At 45.2% G+C, this 5,060-nt stretch overlaps 1 long non-coding RNA gene across 1 annotated transcript in view; it reads left to right on the plus strand.

Moving 5' to 3' along the window:
* Nucleotides 1–4,446, plus strand: part of LOC116083919 — a 27,828-nt gene extending 23,382 nt beyond the window's left edge. The window contains exons 2-3 of the long non-coding RNA XR_004115940.1: nucleotides 3,662–3,692; nucleotides 4,378–4,446. This is a non-coding gene — a long non-coding RNA (uncharacterized LOC116083919). The remainder of the gene's footprint in view (nucleotides 1–3,661; nucleotides 3,693–4,377) is intronic.
* Nucleotides 4,447–5,060: the final 614 nt, after the last annotated feature.

Below are 5,060 nucleotides of genomic sequence, written 5' to 3' on the forward strand. Positions count from 1 at the left end.
CAATATGAACTAACTAGTACCCTCAGAGCTCCCAGGGACTCAACCACCAACCAAGGACTATACATGGCAGGACTGATTGTTCTGGCAGCATGTGTATACTAGAGGATTACAAAGTCGATCATCAATGGGAGGAGAGGCCCTTGGCCCAGTGAAGGTTCTGTGCCCCAGTGCAGGGGAATGCCAGAGTCAATAAGTGGGAGAGGGTAGGGTGGCAAGCATGGGGAGGGAGGAGTCAAAAGGGGTTTGTTCTTGTTTTTGTTTGTCTGTTTGTTTTTTGGAGGGGAAACTGGGAAAGGAGAAATCATATGACATGTAAATAAAGAAAATATCTAATAAAAAATATATAACCTGTTCAGTCTGTGTGTGTGTGTGTGTGTGTGTGTGTGTGTGTGTGTGTGTTTTCAAGGATATTAACCATTAAGAGTTGGATAACCAGTTGATGTGCTCTTCCCGGGGAAAACAATCTCTATAATTCTTAGATTTCCTTAGTTGCCTCTAACTCTTCTCTAGTGTTGAGACCATGTGAGCCCTGCCCCCAACTTCTATCCTAGCAGATCTATTAGTTTCATCCTTAGGCAGCCATATTCGTAAGACTTCGTGAGCGGAATTTCTGACATTTCCAGGATACAAAGCCTCACAGCAAACTCCCTGCTCTTCCAGCTCTTAAATACCCTTTTTGGCTCCTCGTCCACAGTGATCCCTGAGTTTTAGGGAAAGCTATGCTGAAGCTGTATCTATCACTTGGGATTTTGAATCAGAGCAATGCAAAGTGACCATCACTGGACAGATGAAGAGCAGGAAGTTATTTCTGTAATGAGTGGGGATAGGAAGGACTTATCTAAACTCTGCAGAGCAAATGCTCTGGACAGTGGCCCTGTGACCATAACAGACTCTGTCTTGAGAGTTTCCAACCAGCAAGAGACCCTGCCTCAAGAAACAGGTTGGGTGGTATGAAAGGAATTACAACCAAAGTTGTATTGTGGCCTCTACATGGACACACACATACTCACACACACACACTCACTCACTCACACAGAAAACCTTGATACCAGACCGGATTTAAAGTGACACATATCTACTGACTAATACCTACCAACAAACTGTTTCAATCTGGCCAGCCTGGGAGTTGGAAGAAAACTGGAGCCCAAAGTGGGTTTTCCTAGCTCTGTTTTGTATAAGGACACAGTGAGGCCAGCGCCAATGGAACCCAATTTAACCCAGAAAGGTTACCTCAGGCTCAACTTCTGGTGACACTCTCTAAATTTTCATTTCAATTAATCTCTGGCAATTTGGTGTCTGAGCCCCATGACAGTCGCCTCTGGCTTCTTCAGAGTGACTACCGAGGAAAAATTATCTGACACATATCAAACAAGCAAGGAACGACACTGGACAGCATTAATCAAAACTTTCTCATTTCCCGAAGAATTAAGCATTAAATAATTAATCCCAGCACTACAGGCGGCTGTAAAAGAGGCCTGATGCCTCCCTGCTGCTAAGAATTTGTCCTTGTCTAAAGGACTAGATTGATATATTTATTATTTATCAGATTAATCATGGCTGGGAACATTATAGATTGGCAGCCAGACCCAACCCACGATGGTATCTGATGTTATCTGAAAGGAAGGTTTATTCTGTGGTGGTGGCAAAAGTCTAGTGAGACCACTACCCCCAGCTCCCCTGTCCAAAGGTGAACATCTCCAAAACATAGTATTTTAAGGGGAGGGAAGAAGAAAGAGTAAGAAGAAAATGATGTGAGCCACAGCCCAGACTCCAAGGCTCATCCCAGACTCCCTGTGGCTGTGGAAGGGACTTAGCAGAGGGCCCAGGAATCTGGGCATCTGCTCCATATCTCTGCTCTTCAGCCCTGCACCTGCTTCCATGGGCTCTGAGCATATCAGATGCTTCTCTCTCCTCACCCCTTCCATCCTGGAGGCAGCTTCTTCCCTCCCATAGGAAATTGAACCTGTCTGACTGAAGGTAGGAACAAGCAGAGCTGGGAGGAAAGCAATGTCTGGCTAAAGATGCCTAAAAGGCCTGTTCAGTCCTGCTCATCTGGATCTCACAGAAATGACACCAGCTTCATCCTCCACACCAGCAGACCAGCTGCTCTGGGCTTTCAGTGACCTCTGGTTGACTATGAGCTGAGCAATGTTCATGTAGACAGGACTGGAGGCACTGGGGTGCCTGTGTGGAGAAGTGTTTGAAGCCTTAAGGTCTCAGGGCTTATCCACAGGGATTTTAAGGCAATTAAGGGATACTTAGGCAAACAGATTCAGGGAAAGTATGAAAACAGGCTTACATGGACACCTCAAGGCCTTTGACAGACAGCTAAAAGGCTTTGTGGCGCTGTGGCTGGATTGACACAACACTTGCCCTGTGGGTTCAAGAGCAGCATTCTGGCCCTTGGGATAGAATGGTTAATTCCTGTAAAAATTCCAGGCTCTGTGCCTCACTTCCCGTGCCCTTTATCCATCAGGGATGATACCATTGGTAAGAAGTAATTTAGGAGACTTTGCAGTGAGGAAGTCATGTCTAAAGGGACCCAATGACTACTTTGGTTAAGTAGAGGGACTACTGCTGGGATCGCCTGTAAAGAATGCCTCTGGAGAGACTTTGGGGAGGCAAATCATGATTCAGCCAAATAGAAAAGTACCCTGTGAGGAGTGTGGTCAGCACCCTAGTTTCCTAAATATTTATAATATAATAATATTCATTATATTGTGTAGCATTTACACAGTCACATCATAGGAAATGCTGGGATATTTATCTCATGTTTCTATACTCACAGTTGGGTACAGTGAATGGGAATCAATCCCAGGACATCTTAGACAAGACCCTATAGTGGCTGCAGGCTGCAAAGCCTACCTCCAGGGAAGGAGTCTTTCTACAGCTGTGCAGGGGTTCCCAGAACCATGCCCCTCTGTACACGAAGTATTTTCCAGGTCTACTGATGAGGGATGCAGTTACCTCCATGGCCTTCATCCCTTTTCTATTCCCCCTCTCCATAAAGCATCAACCTCTGAACACCTGGTCCCTCACTACTTGGATCAGCGAAAGGCATACACTCCTCGGAGAGAAAATGGTCTGAGGGAATCCACGCACTTCGGGTAGGAATTCACTCTGTTCCTCCTGCTCAGGTGCAGACTCTTCATAGTTCTCAAACACCCCTTTTCAAATGTGAAGGTGAAATTAAATTTTTGTATTTTAAAAGATGTATTTTATTTTTAATTATGTATGTGTGGAGGGGTGTCGGCTCATGTAGGTGACTGCAGAGGGTAGAGCCACTAGGTTCCCCTGAAGCCGGAGTTACATGTGGTTCTGAGTTACAAGTGGTTGTGAGCAGCATGTGAGTTACATGTGGTTGTGAGCAGCATGTATTCATAGCCATACAAACATCTCTCCAGCCCATATTTTTTAGTATTTTGTTTTATTGTTTGTGTGTTTATTTAATTTGTTTTATTCATGTATACTTGCATGGTCACATATGGCTGTGCACATGCCACAACATACATGTGGTGGTCAGAGGACAACTTTTAGGAACCGGCCCATTTCCTCCACCATGTGGGTCCAGGGATTGAGGTCAGGTCATCAGACTTGGCAACAAACACCTTTACAGGGGCTCTGGGGCTCTAAAGTATTTTTTTTTTGTTTTGTTTTACAGATAGGAAAAATCAAGGCATCAAGAGCTGAATGTGAGTCTCAGTACCACAGCTTTTCCAGACTTAATTCAATTACAGACTGGCCCTTGCTCCAGTAATAATGAACCTGACAGTGTAATTGCCCCTGTTTCAAAGCTAGACAGTGAATGTATTGGCTGGTTCTATGTGTCCATTTGACACAAGCTGGAGTTATCACAGAGAAAGGAGCCTCCCTTGAGGAAATGCCTCCATGAGATCCAGCTGTAAGGCATTTTCTCAATTAGTGATCAAGAGGAGAGAGCCCATTGTGAGTGGTGCCATTCCTGGGCTGGCTCCTATAATAAAGCAAGCTGAGCAAGCCAGGGGAAGCACGACAGTAAGCACCATCCCTCCATGACTTCTGCATCAGCTCCTACCTCCAGGTTCTTACCTTATGTGAGTTCCTGACTTCCTTTGGTGATGAGCAGCAATGTGGAAATGTAAGCTGAATAAACCCTTTCCACCCCAACTTGCTTCTTGGTCATGACATTTTGTGCAGGAATACAAACCCTGACTAAGACAAGGAGTCTACATGTGCTTCTAGGAATTGTGATGGAATTGTCATCGGTAAATTTAGACAGGGGGTACAGATTTGAGCATGTAATCTCCATTGTCCAGAGTATTTGAAAATCTTTATCTATCACCTGTTTTTCTTCCCCTTTCATATGATGAACTAGATACTGTTTTTACTATTTTCTAGGCACCAGTATGTGCTGAGCTCTGTGGAAAAGTAGATGCCACTTGGACAAGATCAGCCACTTGGGAACTGGTATACAGATGAACAGACAGGTGAGGAATGTGACACAGATTTCTGTTGCTGCCAGTCATTGAACCTGCCAGGTGACAAGAGAAGCTGCTACCACTGAGAGGGCCAGAGGGACAGGCACTGGCCACACCGAGATGGACGGCAGAGAACGCAGTATGTGGAAAGCCATTCGGGCAGAGTCTGAAGTACAGAGTCTAACACTCCTAGGGGGAGCCTTGGCATTCAGAACATTAAATGTGACAGTGTCACGAAATTTCTCTGCATCCTGGAGCTTACAGAGTGAGCTATTGGGGGAAACGGTTCAACTCCTCACCGTTTAGAGCCACAACCTGAAACCTGCAGGAAGTGTCCTTGCCTCCTTGTGTGTAGAATCGGGAAGCCACTAAGGATGCTCAGAGAACTATCAGAGAGGTCAGCTGGGTCGGATCCAAGGAGTTAAAGATAGTTAAATGGCTAACTGTTAAAAGTGACATAAACAAACAAGAACAAGAATCAGAACCTGTAGTCTCCACCTCTGAGATGCAAAGGGCATTTCCAAATGTACTCCATTTGAAGATCTGTGAGAGTGTGAACCAGAACCACAGCCATGAGAGTGTGCTTGTCATACATGTACCTGT

This window comes from Mastomys coucha, unplaced genomic scaffold, assembly GCF_008632895.1.
Source record: "Mastomys coucha isolate ucsf_1 unplaced genomic scaffold, UCSF_Mcou_1 pScaffold8, whole genome shotgun sequence".
Taxonomy (NCBI): Eukaryota; Metazoa; Chordata; class Mammalia; order Rodentia; family Muridae; genus Mastomys; species Mastomys coucha.